This window comes from Pleurodeles waltl, chromosome 9, assembly GCF_031143425.1.
Source record: "Pleurodeles waltl isolate 20211129_DDA chromosome 9, aPleWal1.hap1.20221129, whole genome shotgun sequence".
In the NCBI taxonomy this organism is placed as follows: domain Eukaryota; kingdom Metazoa; phylum Chordata; class Amphibia; order Caudata; family Salamandridae; genus Pleurodeles; species Pleurodeles waltl.
The window spans coordinates 49,189,955-49,211,156 of NC_090448.1; the positions used below are offsets into that span (position 1 = coordinate 49,189,955).

A 21,202-nucleotide genomic window follows, 5' to 3' on the forward strand; every position below is an offset into this window, starting at 1 on the left:
ACATCCATCCTTTCACCCAACCACTCATCCATCAATCCATTTATGCCTACACTCATCCATCCACTCACTCATCCGATCATCCATCCATCCATTCTTTCACTCATCCATCCACTCACTCATCCTTTCACTCATGCAATCATCCATCCACCCTTCCTTTCGCTCAGCCATCCATCCATTCTTTCACTCATCCATCCATCCTCCCTTTCAACAAACTCCCCTTTCTTTCATTAATTTACTTTCATTCATCCATTCATCTACCTCTTCAGTCCATCCATCTGTGTATCCTCCCTTTCACTTATCCCATTCATCAACCAGTCCAACCTCCCTTTCACCCGACCACCCACCCTTTCACTCACTAATCCATGCATTCCACCCTTTCACTTGTCCGTCCATCTAGGAGGGGCCTCCAGTTTCCTTACGCCCCTGCATTGATCCGCATTCCAGAAACAGCGGGAACTTTGCACAAAAGCTGCTTCCGAAGTCTGAGCTCACTGAAGGGGAGACTGCGCCCGAGGCTCGAGCTCCCAAGCCACAAAAAAGAAGAAATGAACGTTTGTCACAGAGCTGAATATGCCCGTGAATCTCGGTTACAAAACCTCTAAACACGCATTTTGTGAAATACATCCTGATAAGCCAAAGTTTGATACTAGCATAAATGAGAGCGTTCAGCAGCGGGTCGTAGATTAGACATTCTCCAGTATCATCGGGGTTAATACTTTTTCGGCAGTTGCCTGCGCTCCTCCAGCAGGTGCTGCTGTCCTCATCAGCATTTTCCGGGCCAGCTCCTGGGCCATTGCTCTGCATCTCCCGCGTGCAGGGATGACTAGCGAACAGGTGCGGCGCGCGCTGATGGATGGCGCGCGCACACCCGCAGTCCTGCGCGGATCCACGCATTAATCACGCCTCCACCAGGAAGCCCTCCGGCGCTGGTAGGAAGTGCTCCCATCAGCATATGTCTGCCACTGAATCAGCTGTTCTGGCACAACAGACGCCATTTTTGCAAGTTTTTAGAGCAGATACCTATTGGCTCAAATCCATCACAGCATCCCAATGGCCATCAATGCAAAGGCGCCGCACAACAGACCGGTGAAGGTAATTGCAGGATATTCATCTGTGCATAAGGACTGGAACAAGAATGTACATCTTTATCCCAGACTCGAATCCTCCTACTGCTGTGATGCTGTTTCCCTGGGCTCCATAGATCTACTTGCATGTAGCAAAGGTGACATTAAAGCTGCAACCACTTCACTCCAGCCAAGAACATGCTTTAAAGGGACCACGTACTGAAAAGAATAACATATAATTTTCTTTAACCAATCCTGTGTTACTGGCAAGCACCAACAATCAGGATTCCAGGGTGTTTGACATCTATTGTGACGTCATTTGCTAGATGCGCCCCCTTTAACTGACCCCCCCCGCATCAAGGGTCAAGAAAAAGGAGCCGTCTGGAGTGTCCTGTGGCCTTTTCTTGTCTGATTATGTTTTGATGCTCTTTGTATCATACTGTAGATTTTCCTAGTAAACTATGACGGAAAGTCTTAATTTTATTAAAGACACGGAGGCAAATATTATGCTTTTCTAATCTTTAATTAAACAGCAGCAGTCAAGAAAACTACAATTCCCATGAGGCTTAGCAAAAAAAATAGCCAATGAGAACGAAAAACGTAATGTAATAACAGCCAATCGCCTATTCATAGTATAATCAGCATACTTGACTGCAAAGAGCCCTCTTTTCTCATGTGAGAAGTTAATAAGTATCAGAAAACATAGGACAAATAGACAATACAATAGCAACTACTAAAATAAACAAAAATAGTTATTGAAAAAAGTTAATAAACAAATAATTCCTTGGCGTCATCAGAAGATCTGGAGAGGTGCAATGCTGGAACTGCAACAAATCTGTGGCAGAAGTAGGAGATCCTGTTTGTATTGCGATGTTCTTAGGAAAAAGATGGCGGTAAGGTTGTGGATGCTGTCAGGGATGGAAAGAACAACATCAATTACCAAGTTTGGCGGGATAATACTTGCCTCCGTGTCTTTAATAAATTTTAGACTTTCTGTCATCGTTTATTAGGGAAATCTACAACTTATGTCAAGACCAGAGGCTCCTATTATGTATTTTTAAAGCATGTTAATTACTACAGAAGACGCCGCATGAACTGGTTTACAATAAAATATCCTAAAAACATTACCATTATACCAATTGTCCGATCTCACAATGTCCTCTGTCTGGAACCCACCCAGAAAGCTTTTGAGGCGTGGTGCCCCTAGAGGAATGAGCCCCAAATACTGAAGTATCAATGCCTGCAATAGACATGGCCCGTCGGACCCATCTAGCCAAAGTTGCAGAAGAAACAGGTTTATGAGGTTTACAGAAAGAGATAGGGAGTTGGGGATGAGAGGACATTCTTAGATTTAAGGTGTGTTCTTCGAATACTTTTAGACATTGTCCCACACAAAGTTTTGGTTGATTAGGAAAATAAAGATAAAACACAGAGCGTAAATTAGTCTTCATGCGTTTGTTGACAGAAAACAACACCCCAGTTGAAGTAAATTGGCAAGAGGAAATGTACAAGGCTTTAACGTCTAACAAACGTTTAATAGAGATAAGACATAACATAGTGAGTTTAGATGAAAGCATTTTCAGAGAGAGGTCTACATTGTCAGGCCAAGAAAAAAAACAAATTCAACATGACATTTACATCCCATAGTTTTGAATATTTAGGTAGAGGAGGAATAGATAATGTTACTCACTTTAACATACGGCAAAGGAGTAGGTGCTCTCCCACTGGTTTTCCGTTAATTAGGTATTGTGCATGGAAATTGCTAATCTGTATAGATTGATTGTTCTGTATGCCTTACCTGCACTGGATTCTGCCTCTAGAAAATTTATGACATGGGTTATATCGGCTGAAACAGGATTGAAATTTCTTCCCAGACACCAGCCAGCCTGACCAAAGAGTCCAGGTGGAACTGTAAGCTTTTCTGGTACCTGTAGCCCAGGCTTGGTTAATGAATTCTGTAGCTTCTGACTAAATAAGGCTGGCGTCTGACCCAATACTTTCCAAGCTGAAAGTATGAGGGATTTGTCAAGTACTAATTTTGTGAGAATGGCCAAGGGGATCCAGAAGAAGGGAGGGAAATGATGGAAGTAGTACTGGGAAGTTGACTGTCAGTTCTAGAATCGGAGGGAACCACATTTGTGATTGCAGAAAGGAACCACTATTATTATTGTGGCCTTTTGACGTCTGCCCTGAGCAAGGGCTCTGGTAATCATAACAAAAGGAGGAAAGGCATAATTGACTAATATGGACCAGTCCTGAAGAAAATCATCTGTAGCTAGAGCCAGGGGATCTGGGCGCCAACTGAAGAAATGAGGTAAGTGCGAACTCAAGCTGGAAGCAAAGAGATCGATAGAAAAGGAACCCCATTTGTGGAGGAGTGACTTAAATACAGAGGGATGAAGTTTCCAGTCCCTGTAGTCTCAAAGGAAATGGGACTGCTAATCTGCAGTTGTATTGATACTGCCTGGAAGATATTCTGCTGTGACAGAAATCCTGTTGATAAGACAGACTTTTTGCCAAATCCTCTAGTGGTTTTGATCTGGTGTCGCCTAAATGGTTGATGTAAAAGGACAGCCGAAACATTGTCCATACGGAGGAGGATGGAACACTGTATTCTGTCTTTTACCAGGCTTCTGATTGCAAAGGAGTCCGCAAGCCTTTCTAAACAATTGATAAGCAGTTTGGACTCCTCAATGGACCAAGTACCTCCAGTCGAGATTGGACCACAATGGGCGCCCCAACCCGTTAGGCTTGCATCTGATTCTAACACAAGATCGAGGGTTGATGCAAAGATAGTCCTTCCATTCCAAGCCTCTAAATGGTCTATCCATCACTGAAGTTTGGAACAAGACTCTAGATCTATGTTTAGAAGATCAGAGTAAGCAAGACCTTTTCCAAGATATCAGATCTTTAGACATTGAAGGGCCCGGTAATGTAGGGGGCCCGGAAAGATAGCTTGAATGGATGAAGAGAGAAGACCCACTATTCTGGCTAGAGATCTGAGAGAGATTTGGGTACCGTGGCGAGTTCAAAGGATTTCTACTTTGATGTTTTTTTGTTGAGGAAGATGGAGCATAGCGGTTGCTAAATTCTCCAAGAAACTCAGAAATTCTATTTGTTGAGTGGGAGTCATAATCGATTTGTCCTTATTTATTATAAAACCCAAGTGTGAAAAAAGAAAGCAAGTGATGTTAAGATGAGATAGAAGTGTGTGAGAATTGTGACTCATGAGGAGAATGTTGTCTAGCTATATTATTAGCCTGATGCCTAGAGATCTGAGATGTGCCACTACTTGTTTCATTACCTTTGTAAAGCACTGTGGTGCTGACCAGAGACCGAAAGGAAGGGAATAAAACTGGTACGTTTTTCCCTGCCACTGAAATTGAAGAAATTTACTGTGGTCTATATGAATGGGAATGGTGAGATATGCATCCTGAAGATCTAATCGCTCCATGTAATCGAACTGAAGGAGAGCATCTCTGAAATGTACTATTGTCTCCGTTTTGAAATGACTGTAAATGACAAATTGGTTGAAGGTTCAGAGGTTGATAACCTGTCTCATTTTCTTGTTTTTCTTTTGGACTAGAAACAAAGAGCTTATGAAACCTGAAGGATCTGGGTCTGTGAGTTGAATTGAATTCTCTAGCAAAAGAGAGTGGACTTCTTCAGAAATTAGTGTGGACATATCTGAGGGGAAACAAGGAGGATGTGGGAACACACTTTGATAAGGGACTGTCTAAAACTCTATTAGATAACCCTGCATCATGTTTAAAACCCACAGATCTGCAGTTATTGTTTTCCATTTTGAAAGAAAAAACTGAAGATGGGCCCATACTGGACGAAGGCTAGAAGTTAGACTTACCTTGTTGGGTATTGTTTTTGAAGTTCCATTATCCACGACCTTGATACCCTCTATCCCTTTGTGAATAGAATTCCGTATGACGAACTGAAGGAACCTCGGTATCCTTGTTGGTGATAGGACTCTGGACGGTAAAGCATCTCCTGCATCTACCAGCCCACGCAAAAATCCACTGGTTGAAGACTTTCTTGAGAGACTGTTGTGTTTTGTTTATTGAGGAGAACATAGTTACATATTTAATCAGGTCGTTGATGAAGGACTCCCCAAATAGAAGGCCATCCACTTTCATACCAGGGTCAAGTGTTGCCTGGATAGCCAGTTTAGGATCTAATTTTAGTAAAAGTCCTTTTCTCCTTTCATGAGTGATGGCTTTGTTAGCATTTCCCAGAACGCAGAAAGCTCTCTGGGTCCATAGTGAAAGGTCCAAAGGTCACCGTCTGTATTTTTCAGTCTGGATGCCTCCACCATGTCAAAGATGCGGGCTAATGGACCCACCAAGTCAAGTAGTTTATCCTGGCAGGAGGCCTGGGAGGATCTACGTCCTCAGTTTGGGTTGAGGTATTCTCACCAGTCTGTGAAGCGCCTGTAGGGTTGACATAAATTTGGGATTTATTAGAAGAAATAGACATTAGTTTTCGTTTTCTGCTTTCTCTCGGGGAATGAGCCAGAAAACATTTTGACATCATGCTCTTTACAGAGTTCTCTATTTTTTTTTTACATTTTGTCCATTGAGGCTGCAACGGCCTGTTCAATCGAATTGTGAATAAAATCACTTAAGTCCTTTTTAAAAATGTCACCCTCATCATTGTTATCCTCCATAAGGGGAGAACTATCAATTTCCAAAGTAAAATAAATTTAAAATAGACTTTCTGTTAGAATATGGCCAAGAAATGTTTAAAAACAAGTTGGAGCAGAAAGGAGGAGGAGATAATGGCCTAAACACGCCCAAGGAGCTGTGAACACTCTTGTCTGCGGCCAAGGAAGACAGGAGGGCGGAGCCGCAAGGCCACTCCCCTTCTGACGTGAAGCGAGGAGAGAGCCGGTTCGAGGAGACATGACCGGAGGCAGGAGATGCAAACAGGTTTTCTGATGAGTGAAGGGAGGAGGCGATAAAACTTGGGAAATACAGTGAAGTGGCCTTGCAGCAGTTACGGAGGTAACAAGGAGCCATCATTAAAAGCTCTGGTAATGTGCGATTAAAAAGCGTATGCTGTGGAATGTTAAGAATGCGTGAGGAGAGCTTATGAAAGAAACGGCGAAACGCTTGTAATAATGAAAATACAATTAGTACAGCAGCACTGAACAAGCATAACCATGTGTATAATATAAAATTAAAATATCTTTAATGAGGTACTTATCTTGACTGGGAGCAGCAAGAAAAGAGGGCTGTTCGCAGTCAAGTATGGTGATTATACTATGGACAGGACTATGATTGGCTGTTATTGCATTACTTTTTCCGTTTATATTGGCTATTTTTTGCCAAGCCTCGTGGGAATTGTAGTTTTCTTGACTTGCTGTTTCATTAAAGCAAGATTAGAGAAGCATAATACTTGTCTCCATGTCTTTGATAAAATTCAATGAATTGCTTTACATTTTCTGTGTAGCGCTAAACACTGTAATATTATATAAAACATTTGTCATACTTAAGCCAAACAAACAGACCCAGGATAAATTATAAGAACAAAACACAGTGGTTTCATGGGATTTCTTTTTACAGGTGTAATGTATATTTCAAATCTGTGGGAATTATTTATTCAATTTAAATATATGCAAAAGATATAGCCATGTGCCTCTCTACGTTAATGAAAGCATTCATTGGTGTTATATCCACATGATACAATGATTAATAGACAATAGTGTGTACGATGCAGTGCTCAAAAGTGGTGAATGTGTGACTTACATACATAGATACATCAAGGGATGTAAAACAATAGCCAACTGGCTTAGTCTAATATGATTGTAAGATCTTTATTTTTAATATATTCGAAAGACAACACTGAAAGATTGTTGATGTTTCAACCCAATATTATCAATTTGTGGGTCTGACCAGGACATAAGTCATCTGTCTAATAACCTCCTTTGTAAATAAGATTAATGGTGTCTGTCGTCAAAATAGTGTACACTTGTGTTTGTGTGTGCTTTTGGTTTACTTGTACAGCCACAAGTGTATACTCTGTTTCTGACAGTGAGTGGTGGTTTTTGGATTTTCACAAATGTAACCGAGCCACTTGTTGTATAATTAGGATTATTCATCACAGGTGACTAATAGTCTAATCTGCAGGCTCCGCAATTACTGTTTTGATTAAATATTAGACTTATTCAAAAAGGAGGTGATTATACTAAATGCTTATGTCCTGATGAGACCCACCAGTGGATACCATGAGGTTGAAACATCAACACTATTTCAGGGCTGTCCTTTTAATATTTGCGAGGAAGATCTTACAATCTTATTGGACTTGGCCTGTTGGCTACTGTTTTTACACCCCTTGATGTATCTGTGTACCTACATCACACATTCACCACTTTTAAGCAGCTCTCCTTCATCCAGGCGTACACTGCCTTCATTCCGTTGTGGAAGTTGGCTTTGGCTGTGTGAGGGTCGTTGGTGAGGGAGATGATTAGCTGTGTGTTGTCGGCGTATGAGACGATGTTGAGTGCGTGGTGTCTGGTGATGGCAGCTAGGGGGGCTATGTAGAGGTTGAAGAGAGTGGGGCTCAGAGAGAAGCCTTGTGGGACACCGCAGATGATATTGGTGGCCTCTGAGTAGAAGGGGGGGGGGGGAGTCAGACTTTTCGGGTTCTGTCGGAGAGGAAGGAGGTGATCCATTCTAGTGCCTTGTCTCGGATGCCGGCGTCGTGTAGATGAGTCCGTAGAGTGCAGTGGGAGATGGTGTCAAAGGCGGCAGACAGGTTGAGGAGGATGAGAGCTGTGGTCTCACCCCTACATAGGAGGATGCGAATGTCGTCTGTGGCGGCGAGGAGGGCGGACTCTGTGCTGTGATTGCTCCGGAAGCCAGACTGAGAGGGGTCAAGGATGTTGTAGAATTTGGTGAGTTGTCTATTGACAACCTTTTTGATGACCTTGGCTGGGAAGGGGAGTAGAGAGATGGGCCGGAAGTTCTTGAGGTCGTCTGGGTCTGCAGTTGGTTTCTTCAATAAGGGCTTGATTTCAGTGTGTTTCCAGATTTCTGGGAAGGTGGCAGTTTCAAAGGAGCAGTTGATGATGTGCCGGAGCTTGGGTGCAATGGTGCTACTTGCTTTGTTGAAGATGTGGTGGGGGCAGGGATCTGAGGTAGAGCCTGAGTGGATGGAGTTCATGATGTTGAGGTGTTCCTCGTCGGCGATGTTGGCCCAGTAGAGTAGGTGGTGGGGGTTTGGTGGAGCTTTGGTGGAGGCTATGACGGTGTTGGGCGTGGGATGATCCTGGGTCAGAAAACTGTCGTAGATGTCTGCTATTTTGCGGTGGAAGTAGGTGGAGAGGCTTCTGCAGAGTTCTTGTGATGGGAGGATGTCCGTGGAGTTCGCTCTGGGGTTGGTCAGTTCGCTGATGATCGTGAAGAGTTCTTTGCTGTTGTGTGCATTGTTGTTGATGCGTTCCTGGAAGGCGTTTCTCTTGGAGGTCCTGATGAGTTGGTGGTGTGTGTTTAAGGCTTTTTTGAAGGCTTTGTGGTTGGTGGGGGTCTTGTTGGTGTGCCCTTTCCTTTCGAGGCATCTGCAGTTTTTTTTGGACTCCTTGAGGGCTGGGGTGAACCAGTCGGCTTTCCTAGATGAGCGTCTGTTGGAGGGTTTATTGATGGAGGGCTAAGGTTTTGGTCCAGTCTGAGATCCAGTTGATGAGGTCCTGGGCAGTTGTGTTAGTGTCGAGGTCGTCTGGGGCGTGAATTGTTGAGGCTGGTGAGTAGCTGGTCCTTGGTGATCTTGTTCCAGCTCCTGCGGGTGGTAGGTGAGCGGGGTGTTGGTTGGGGGATTTGCTGAAGGTAATGTGGATACAGTGGTGGTCGGTCCATTGGAGTTCGGTGATGTGGCTGATGGAGATGTGGTTGCTGGCGGTGAAGATGGGGTTGAGTGTGTGTCCAGCAGAGTGGGTGGGCGAGGTGATGAGTTGCTTGAGTCCGAGGTTTGGCGAGGTTTTCGAGAAGCGTTGTGGAGTTGTTGTCATTGACGTTCTCCAGGTGGAAGTTGAGGTCCCAGAGAAGTATGTAGTCCTGGGAAGCGAGCACGTGGGTGGTGGTGATGTCAGTGATGGTGTCGCAGAATAAGGGGCGGGGGCCCGGTGGCCTGTAGATGAGGGTGCTTCGCAGAGTGGTGTTAGGGTTGGTTCCAATCTGGAAGTGGAGGAGTTCCATGTTGGTTGTGGAGTCTTTGGTGCTGGTGGAGAGGCGTAGGGAAACTTTGTGGACGATGGCGATTCATGTGGTCTTTGCGGATGATCTTGTAGCCATCTGGGATGGCGATGTCTGGAGCCGAAGAGGGGTTAAGCCAGTTTTCTGTGAGGAAGGCGACATCCGGGGATGTGGTTTCAGTGAGGTTCTAGAGTTCGATGGCGTGCCTGTGGATGGAGCGAGTGTTGATCCAGATACATCTGAGGTTGTGTTCTGTTTTGTGGGTCTTCGGGGGGAGGGCTTGAGTGATGGAGGCTGGTGAATTTGCAGTGGCGACAGGTGAAGAGTCCCTTGGTGTTGCCTGGTGATGCTTGCTTGTAGTTGTTGCCGTGTTCTGGGTTGAGTGCGATGAGTGCTTCTGACGAGTAGCATTAGTGGGCGGGAGATCCAGGGGTCCTGGGCTGGTCGCGATCGGGTTGCGGATGGGTGCAGATGGGCTTGTGCACGGCCGCCATTAAGTGGGGAAGGGAGAAGGACAGCTGGGAGGCAGGAGAAGGAAACTGCACGAAAAAGGGGGCAGGGCCGCGGGGAGAGAGAGTGAGAGAGAGGAGCGGGGCGGCAGGGAGAGAGAATGAGAAGAGAGAGAGAAGCGAGAGACAAGAGAAACTAGGAAAAGATAGAAGGAAGCAAAAAGCGAAAGTCACAAAAGAACAGAACACAAAGGAAAAACGAGGAAAAAGGAAAAAGAGGCAGAGGGCAGCCCAGCAGAAGAGCAGAGCTCTCCCACTAGACACCAGGGATGAGGTGCAGGCAGGAGCCTGCGGGTGGAGGAGTGCCTCGAAATACTGACCGGGGTCAGAGTTCAGAAACAGACGGGCTTCACTTACTTGTAGAGCTACGCAGTGGCCGAGCAGCTCACTGACCAGGTCTCTATCAGTTTTATTAATCACCAAATCACAACGCCGTAGCCACATGTCCATTGAATGTTTGGCTGTTTTATGGCCACACTAAAAAAAATCTTTCAAATTGCAAAGATGACTGCAGAGCCTGTATCGAAGATAACATTTGAGAGTATATCGAGACACTTCAAACAGCACAATGTGAACAATACCTGCTTACCTAATCTTTGGGAGGACAATACTTTGAGAAATATCTATAGGCCCTCGTAACCATAATGAAGTTCGCCAATTGGGCCTTGAGAAGAAACAAGACTAATTCAGACAGGAGGAAAAAAGCCAAACACACAACTCTGTCTCAAGTAGACATAACACTAGCCAGGTCAATAGTGATCAGTAACAATGAACTGATGTTTGACACTCAGTCTTATGTGATAACTGATCTGAATGGCTCCATGCTTAATGTAAGCAGTTCTGGCTATGCCATGATGAGAAAATGTTCTTATTTCTGTGCCCTCAAGTTCAATCCATGCAACTATCACCTGGGTCCACTGATGTCGATGCGGTGTGAGGTTGTGAAAGGGTTTAATTCTCTTAAAGAGAGGGGAAGTTGCATACCTCCACCTTCAGGGTATGCCCGGATGATATGGGTGCAAACCATATGACCAAAGATAATAAAAGCTGCAGGCAGGTACAAAGCCCAGTAAACTTGTGTCAGTGTGTTATTGCTGTGCATGTCATACTGCCACCCATGACACCACATTGGCAATGAAGAGGGCGCAGTGAATGCCCCAAATTGTACCTCCTTCACACTGCCTGAGGTGCAGCTGGTGTGCCTAGTGATTTTTTGGGCTCTCATCACTGTTGGCACCGCTGGGCAGGATCCAAGCTTATGGCCTGCCTCGAGCCAGTGGATAGGCATTGGCGCATAGTGCCCCAGCCATCAAGATACCACTCGGCCACACCACAGGCTGGCCAGGACTGTGCAGAGCACGTCTTGAAGCCTACCACAAGGTTGCTGGGCTTTTATCACAGACTGTGGCCTACCATAGCCTTGGCCTGCTTCAGCGGCAGAGGTCCCCACTCTCCACATCTCCACCTGCTAATCAAGGTGGGCGAGTAATGCCCAGCCCAGAAGGCTCCAGAGTGGGCACCTGTAGGAAAGTGCCTCTTTTTGACATGGTTACCTGCTACTTTTTGCCTGGTAACTGATGTGATTTTGACTGAAAGTGCAGTTGGTCCCCAAGTGCCAGTGTTCTTTCCCAAAACTACACTTCCCCAATTGGCAAATCCTTTAGCACCCTCTGTAAGTCCCTAGTAAACGGCACCTCTAGTACCTAAGGGCTGCAGCACGGATTGTGCCACCATAAGGGACCCCTCATCAAGCACATGACAGGCTGCCATTGCAATATTGTAAAAGGGGAAGTGTGACCCTCGACTTCCGTGTATAACAACTTAATCTCTATATCCTATGTAATCACAATGTAGCAAATTTATTTAGGATATGGTGAAATCAAGAATAAGGATATCTTAAATTAAATTTCAAAAATGTTTTAGGTGCTCCTAAAGTGATGGTGCAGTGAACGTGAATCATTTGAAAAAAGTGCCATAATGTTATGTACAATATATGCAGAATTATGGTTAAAAATAGTGATCTTCAAAGAAGACCCCTTCAATCCAGGTGTCCTGAAGTTACTATCCATATCAAACAACAATCCACAAAAGAATTATGTTGACGTTTCGATCCCACAGATAAGAACCAATCATTACAGGGTCATCGCCAGTCCAGAAGTCTTTGTTATAGGTATCACTTAAAATAGACCAAAAATATAATTGTCAGACTCCTCATATATGAGGACACCGTTTACAATAGGGGTTAGAAAATATCACCTCCAGAGAACTTACTCTGAATAGCAAGCGATACTGTCTTCAATTCAAAGCCTTCAATGGACTTTATACCCTATTCAAGAGAATTATATATGAGTATCACCTGTTGGTTGACTATTCGAATGACTCTGCATTTATTCTAAAATAAATTAAATGTTCATTTTAGACTCACCTTGATCGTTCGTGTCCACTAAATTTCAATCTTGCGGTGTCTCCCAAGGTAGCGTTATGTAAATCTTCTACTTGTCTTGTAGTGAATAATGTCTCCCCCGGGACTGAATCCTCAGAACAATCTAAAATAGGAATCATGCTATCTTTTATATTTCCGTGGATTACCCAACAATCAACAAGAGTGTGTGCCCATTCTGAACATACTTGCGTATAGCGGACAAAGTGATTCCGATAATATACTGCCGTCCATGTTCACAGGCAAGTCCATGTAATGTATGCCCTTTATGCCCCATTACGTGAAGGCTGGTAATTAAAACAAATTCTGCCCTCAAAAATGTGCAGCATGCTCGGAAAAAAATGTGATTCACTCGGAAGGATGTTAGTCTATGAAAACCAGCTGTCAATGACTAATCCCCCTGTGCAAACAAATCGCTTGAGTGATCTCGTAATCAGACTGAATTCTGGTGTCAACACTGCACCCATTTTACAAAACTGCATATTCACTACAAAGAGTTAGTAACAAAAACTGCCGGGTGTATCAAATGTTAGTGATGACATTCTAGTACATGCCTCTTTACTAGAAGAACATCTAGCGTGCATGAGAGTGGTGCTCAGATGGCTCCTTGACAGCGGGCTAACACGCCACAAGGAAAAACGCTAGTTCCTTAAGCAAAACATCAGATTTTTGTAATAACATTTTTCTGCATAAGGAATGGCACCCGACCTGGGGTCAGAGACATACAGTCCGCCCCAGACTCGACGTCCATGACTGGAGTCCAAAGGTTCTTAGGGATGGTCACATGCTGTGTGCGTTTCATTCAGAGCCTGACCACAATGATAAAACCACTGAGGAACCTCACAAAGGCATCCACGCCCAGGGTTAGAATCGGTCATGCATTCCAGGACACAAAGAAAGCTCTATCAGAGGAAACCACACTACCGTTCTTCGACCCCATGTGCTTTTTTGAGCACCGACCAGAAGTAAAAAGATAGGTCAGTTCTTACAGCAGAGGAAATCAGACATTTTGCTGAGGCACTCCGTAGCAGCAGATGATAAGGACGACTGCTAGAATCATGCAACGATGGAAGGTCAAATTACGTGGCAGAATTGACCAGGGTGAGCTGCAAGTATAGGCTTAATTGAGCGCATTCTGTGGCAGTATCATTAGTTCATTTGAACACACCTTAATATTGCCTGGGAATATCAAACTGAAAGTTAGCCAAAAAAATATTGCCAAACGGCGGGAAACCGCACAGAATCACATTGCTGTTTTAAGTAGCAGGTGACCCATTTGAACAAGAGTTGTGTTTTTTGGTTGAAATCTGCAAATGATGCAGCAGATGGCAGGTTAGGAGGCAAGCGCAGTAAATCCACAATTATGAGGAAACCACAGCAGCTGCAGAATTCCATATTGCCAGTAGCCTTAAAAATAAGGGACTTTCCTGCAACAACTTTCAGCATGGCAGTGTAAAAAATTGAAAAGACTGCTATAGTTTGGAGTGTCTGTGGTGACAAATTACAGGAACTTAAATTGAAGCAACAGCAGCCACACAGAAAGGCAATGCTTTCCTTTAAATAGAGAATACCATTGTGCTATGTCAGGGATTCTCTGGTTTAGGCCAAGGAAGCTCTTTATCATAACTTTGTATCTGAAAAGGGACAGCACCTAACGTCTGGGAACTTGCACCCACAGCAAGTTCTGCATGTATGCTCTGATCGCAATATTTAATTGTAGTGGATGCAGACATGGCTTTTTTTGTATTTTCCATTGCTTGTTCTTGGTGCTAACACCACAGCGGTAATGTGATTTTGAGGCAGTGCTTCAGAGGGCCGGTTAAACATGCAAGGGTGTTGATAAACGGACATAATACTGGGGAAACTCAATGCCTCAGACAAAGGTAATTAAACTGCCATCACCTTAATGTCCTCAACATTGCTGGGGTGGATGCTGCCCCTGAAAACTCCCAATCCCAAGAACTCCATATTAGACTTTGGAATTTCACACTTTGGGCAATGAACAATGAGCTACATCTCTTTCAGCCTCGATAGTGCATGCACTTGGATGTTATCAATGACATTAGAGACCCCCGTCAGGCCAGTGAGTATTAACTTGATGCAGTTCTGCAACACATCTACTGCACTGGACTTTCCAAAATGTACATGCTTGTATCATCTGAAGCCTATGTGTGAGGAGAAAGTAATGATTTATCTTGATATAGAACCTAGTAATAGCTGATGGTTTTCTAAGCTGCGGTCAAGTTTTGAGAACCAGCTGTACCTACTCATTTTTGGTTCAAGAGATTTTCTACCTTTATTTTACAGTTGGGTAGTAATTGTATTTCTATATCACAAGGAGTCAAAGGATTAGTGGTGTATATCGACCCATATGCACACTGCTTTGACTTTCGTTTGATGACAGGAAAATGTAAGTGTTTGGGACCTTTCACCCTTTCTCAAACATATCAAGTTTTTATTCTTCCATTTGGCAGATGTGGAACATCATGTGCTGCTACCTTCGGGTATGAGCTGTACTGTCTGCATGGCTGTCAGAAGGAGGGGTGGACAGAAGGGGCACTATTCCCCAGAACCTGTGCTTTCTAGGATCCGAAGAGCATACTATTTCTTTTGCCTCTAGAACACTTTCAGAAGTTGAGAAAAGAAATAGCACTACAGAAAGAGAGGCACTTGCACACATGTGGCCTGTTGAGAAGTATAAAACATATGTTTGGGGAACCAAATGTATTCTATGCACGATTCATTACCACTAACCAGTGGAATGTGAAATCATATGAACGTATCCATAACATGCTTAAGTGGTTGGGCGTGGTCAAGATGGCGGCCGGAGCGGACGTTTAGTTCGAGCTCCGCTCGCGGCCCATCAATAATCCGGGTAAATCTCCATCCCTGAGGTTTCTTGACGTCCGCCTTGGCATCACGGAGCTCCCCGGCGACACCCGCTGCTGCCAGTATCATTCCCGACATGCGTGTTTGGTCCGGGAGAAGGGTCTCGGATCCCTGCTGGGCCCGAGTGCTGAACGTGAGCGGTGCGGCTCCCCTGCCTACGGCCGCGGGCTGCCACTGCAGCAAAGATCACCGTGCCATGACGCTTTGCTGCCGGGGAGGTGAGAAGGGGATCGGGCTGTGGCTGGAGCGTGGCTGGGAATGTGAGAGGCCCATCGGAGACGGAGGCGGACTCCGCACGCCGGCTTGGCGGAGCCCACGTGGGCACTTGGAAACAGACAGCCCGACCTCGTGGAGGAGCGAGGGCGCGGCCTTGTCCTCCTGCGGGCGCCCCCCCGGATCACTACTCACCCGAAGCAGCTGTAGGAGGACAGGAGGTCCCCGACTGGCCCCGGGGGGGGCCAGCGGTGCCGTCAGGACTCATTGCCAGAACTAAGGTACACCAAGACATCCCCAAGTAAGCGGTGGAGATCTCCCCCCCTTCTTTGACTCGACGACTGCGGCGGCGCTGTGGCCCCACGGAAGGGGACCCTGTTCCCGCCCCTCCCCCTCAACCCCCCCTCCAATATCTCATCCACGCATCGGCGGCCTGGGCTGGGGGACCGGCGACACCGGCTCTCGACTGGGCAATTAACCCCGGGACCCGCGGCGGTGTGGGAGGACACCGGGCGCATTGTAGACCGGCCCAAGTGACAACAGACCTGTACTGTGGCATGATTGGCAGTCTCCCTGACCATCGTCGCCTGACAGCTGCTGAGCAATCACCCCTGCGCTTTCCCCAGGGGCTGCGGCGTCGGTGACTGTCACATGTGGTGGCCCAGAGGGACGAGGAAGGTGAGGAGGACTGGTGCCCCCGGGACGGGGAGGGCCACGTGCCCTGCTGTGGATTCGGAGTAGATCGTGATATATGACAGGGGCAGGCCATTCTGTGCATTTATCAGTGGTCAATATAGCTACATCACGCGCAATTATAGTCAAACCGAAGCCATTAAGGGCACACAGAGGGGGATACAGGAACTCAAGCTGGCGCCCTACACAGGATGTCCAAAGCTTTGGCTACTCATTCAGTGCAGTTCGACAAGGTGCTGCAAGCGGTACTGGACACTAAGACCTCATTGGAAGGGAAAATCGATTCCTAGTGCTGGAAGTTAGCCTCCTTCGAACGGATCACCGCAAACTGGCGGACAGAGTCACCATCACTGAATCAGCACTTGAAACGGCCCAACCCGATATCTCTGACATGAAAGCTCAAATCAGACGCATGGAAGCTGAAATAACACTACTGCAGCGTAGAGCTGAGGATGCAGAAGGCCGATCACTCAGGAACAATGTTAGGTTCTTGGGTATACCTGAACGAGCGGAGCTCCCCAACGCGGAACTCTTCCTGGAGTGATGGCTGAGGGACACGGTGTTGCCTCAAAGCGTATCGCCTCTGCTGGTGGTGGAACGAGCCCACCGGATTCCGGGCGGGCCGCCCCGTCCCAGCGCTCTGCCCCGACCGCTGATTGCAAGATTCCTAAATTATCGCGATAGGGATCAAGTCCTGCAAGGCTGCCGGACTCAGGGCCCTGTCCGTTTGGAGAACATCTTGGTCACGGCATACCCAGATTACACAGTGGAAGTCCAGCGCAAGCGCGCCACTTTCGCCAAAGTGAAGCAAGTACTTCGAGACAAGAACATCACTTACTCCCTCTTGTTCCCGACCCGATTGCGAGTGGTGGACGGCGACAGAACCCTCTTCTTCCCGTCAGTGGAAGATGTATGGACGTGGGTACACGCCAAGGGCCTTGTGGACCCAGTAGAAGAGGCTGACGGGAATGGGGACTGGCTAGACCAACGTCCTCAAAGGAAGAAAAAAATGAACACTGGGGTTAAAGCGCGCCCATCAAAATCACAGACCGCGGATGAACAGGCACAAGCCCTAAAAGAGGCAAATATATTTGCGACAGCGCAAACACTGTTCAGAAGTGAAATCAGAGACACAGACTCGGGCTCTTAGCGGGGCCACCTAAGCCCCCCTTCGTCACCACTTATATTTGGTCCAGATCTGACACCACGCACGGCTGATGACATCTGAAACAACATATGTGGGCTCAGACGAGCCGAAGATCTGAGCTCTCAGTAAATAAAGGAACACTATGTGACATATGTGGCCTGAAAAGAGTCTGTGCTGCCGTGGTTGCTTGGGCCCCCGACTTGAACATGTTGCGCGCCCCCCTGGCCGAGACGAGGCCGGACCCGGACCCGGAACTGGAAGCCGAGTCAGCTCTTGCTCTAATGGGACAGACGTGGCCGGGGGGCTGGACGACCGAGACTGTAAGGGAAGCATGACCCATATTCTCGCCAACCACGCCTCTACACCCATATGGGTTACCGAATGGACCTCGATTGGACTAGTGTTTCTGTTGGCACCGGTTGTGCCACACAGTTTAATATTGCTTTGGTTACTGTAAGTTTTATTGCACCTTTCTATCTTTTCTTTGTACGCCATTTCTTTCATGCTCGCGAGGTGAGGGGAAGGGGATGGGGGGGCCCTGAGACATGGAGGGCTCTTACTTGATAGGGGGGACGCTGTGGTACAAGGCAATTACAACGCCATGGCTATATATAACATTTTAACTTGGAACGTGAGAGGTATGGCTAATATCCCCAAAATCTGCAGAATACATGCTTATCTTAAACACCATAAAATACACATAGCTATACTCCAAGAGACCCGCCTCACGACTGACGAACTGGGTAATATCGGCAAGAAGTGGTCGGGTTCGATATATGGCACTAAAACATCGGCATATGCAAGAGGGGTGATGGTGTGGATTGCCCCCGGAGTCCCCTATACAGTTAAGCATGTGCAAATAGATACGGATGGTAGATATGTCCACTTGACAGGGGAATTGGATGGGAAACAGCTGGCCATAACGGGAATATATGCACCCAATGCTAAGCAGGGAGATTTTCTGCTGTCTACTTGGGCAACTCTGTCACAGGAGCCGTCAATGCCCAGTACCTGGGGAGGAGACTTCAATTGCGTGCCAGACGTAACCATGGATAGATCGAACCCTCCGCTTGAGGGCGCCCACAGCAGGAGACTCTCTTGAGCGCTTCGGTCATGGCTGATGGAGAGGAGACTTCATAATGTCTGGAGGAGCTTACACCACACAGACAGGGAATACTCCTTCTTATCCCCGGTGCACCGACTTCACACTCGGATAGAGTTGCTACTGTGCTCAAGCGAGCTCACTCACCTCCTGGACAGGGCATCATATCTGGCTAAGACTTTATCGGATCATTGCCCGCTGGTTGCCGCGGTACGTTGGGGTAGGCTGATCACACGCATTCCCACCTGGCGTTTGCAGCCTTCCCTACTGCAAGATCCCCCCTTCCGTGCTGAGCTGGCGGACGGAATAGACTCATACTTTAAAATAAACACAAAGTCGGCATCACTGCGGGCGGTTGAGTGGGACGGACATAAGGTGGTGGTACAGGGCTTGGGTATGTCGGCGGAGTCCCAATGCACATTAACCACGGAGCTACACAGCATCGAGGAGAGGTTGCGCGGGGCAGAGGGGAGGGTGGCGACTGGCGAGGGAGATATGGGCGATATGGCTCGACTAAAAAAACAATGGACAGACGGTGACGCGCCTTAAGGAAATTTGATTATCGACATTACGTGGCTCGAGTGCACGCCAAGGGGGACTGTTCCAGCAGACTATTGTCCTGGCTGGTGAAAGGCAAACAACAACACACACCCATAAACACTATCCGCCCAGACAAGGGAGACATAGTCAATACACAGCTAGAGATAAATGAGGCTTTTAGACAATACTATGCCACTCTATACAAAACTGCCCCCCCACCCTCAGAACAGATGAGGGAATTTTTCCAGGCATCTCAATTAACTCGCCTGACGGAATCACAGTTATTCGATTTAGAGAAACCCATAGAAATGGACGAGATCCAGCAAGCTTTGGGGCAATTAGCCCATAATAAAGCCCCTGGGGGTGATGGACTCTCAGCTGAGTACTATCAAATCTTCTCAGCGCAGACGTTGGCACCTTACCTGGAAATGCTAAAGGAGGCGTATGAACGGGGTTGCCTCCCAGAGTCACAACGAGAAGCAATAATAGTGGTCCTCCACAAAAAAAGTTGCAACCCCCAGACGTTCGGTCCTACCGGCCCCTGTCTCTGTTGAACTCAGACTGCAAATTGTTGGGGAAAGTGCTAACCAATCGCCTCCTTCCACTGATGCCAACACTGGTTCACCCGGATCAGTCCGGTTTTATACCCGGCCGCAGCACCTTCATCAATAACAGATGCCTCTTAAGGCTCATAGCTGAAACCACAGAATTAGACCCAGCACGAGCAGTGGTACCTTTAGATGTAGAAAAAGCATTTGACACGCTGGGCTGGCCATTCCTGATGGAGGCACTGAGACACTTGGGATTTGGCAATACATTTATGCGCTGGGTAGCAACTTTATATGCAGACCCGAAAGCAAGAGTTAAGACAGGCGGGATTATATCCGAATGGTTTGCGATAGGCAGAGGCACCAGACAGGGTTGCCCCCTATCGCCACTCCTGTTCGCACTGGCAATTGAACCACTTGCAGCGCGGCTGCGTACCGCGGCTCCGCATTGGGGTATCCTAGATGGAAGTGAACATCGAATCATCTCCCTATATGCGGATGATGCACTAATATATCTACGCAATTGCTCTGAATCTCTGTCGGACTTACTACGATTGCTGGACTCTTTTGGTGACCTACCTGGTCTGCAAGTAAATTGGTCGAAATCGTGTTTGTTCCCGATGCGACCGATCCCGGGTCCGCAGAGAGAAGCATTTTCCATGCACGACCTGCAGTGATGTCACACCACTTTCAAATACTTAGGGGTGCATATATACCATGATGAACTGGATCTCAGGGAGGGGAACTTCGATCAGACGATTAGGTCCATAAGAGGCTCGGTGCCCTTCTGGTGCTCACTCCGACTTTCACCCTTAGGGAGAGTGGCAATAGCTAAAAGGATTGTACTCCCTCGAGCCTTGTATTACTTCTCGGCTTTGCCGCTAAAGATCCTCAAGAATTTCTTTGCACCCCTGACCAGCCTGCTGACAGAACTGATATGGGGTGGGGGATGCCATTGAGTGGCCCTAGCCAAGACTTATCTGCCACTGGAGGGGGGGGGGGATGGGTGCGCCGCAGTTTGAGCTGTATTATGCAGCTGCACAGATACACTGGATTATGAGCTGGATGTGCAACCCCCTTGGCTCGGAGGGCCACGAGGTGTGCGTCTCACTGGGACACTCGGATGTATTAAGATGACTCATCAGACGAGTAGGCCTGTCGTCCGACAGTAATATTCTGATGGGAGTGGCTGACTGGGTTTGGCGCCGATATGTGATGGTGAAGGGGCAGACTCCGCCGTACTCGCCTAGGATCCCACTGCTCGCCACCCCCGGAATAGACAGAATAAAAGGACAGTTTAGACTGGCTGCCTGGGCCACAAAGTGTATACACACTATCGGAGACATTTTCGGGGAGGGGCGCCATCTACCATACGAGACACTAGCAAGAACATTTGATCTGGGCCGGGGCGAATTTCTTGCACACGGGGCGCTGCAACAGGTGGTGCGTAACACATGGGCGAATGGCAATAATGAGCCGCAAATGTCAACGGCTCTCCACGAACTACTTCTGGGCTCGGGCACACAATCCGATATATCCTGGATATATAAGGCACTACAGGCTTGCCCGGAGGAGGCTCAGACACATGCAAAGACCAGGTGGAAGGCGGCCTTGCTCTCACCTTTGCCTACACAAACTTGGAATACAGCGCTCACAACCACTCGAGAGGTGTTGCGAAATGCTCGTTTCCGATACACCCAATTTAATTACTTACACCATACTTATCTCACTCCAGCCAGGATAAAGCGTATGTTCCCGCATTCTACCCCAGATTGCCCGAGGTGTGGAATGCTAGAAGCTGACTTTCTTCACATGACATGGAGTTGCCCATTTGTATTCCGCGTATGGCAATATGT

At 47.1% G+C, this 21,202-nt stretch overlaps 1 long non-coding RNA gene across 1 annotated transcript; it reads right to left on the reverse strand.

Moving 5' to 3' along the window:
- Nucleotides 1-1,602: 1,602 nt before the first annotated feature.
- LOC138258572 (uncharacterized) lies at nucleotides 1,603-12,942 on the reverse strand. The gene is made up of 3 exons (XR_011198424.1): nucleotides 12,923-12,942; nucleotides 12,200-12,320; nucleotides 1,603-1,972 (listed from the first exon to the last, which is right to left on the reverse strand). It is a non-coding gene; the product is annotated as an uncharacterized lncRNA (long non-coding RNA).
- Between the last annotated feature and the right edge of the window lie 8,260 nt (nucleotides 12,943-21,202).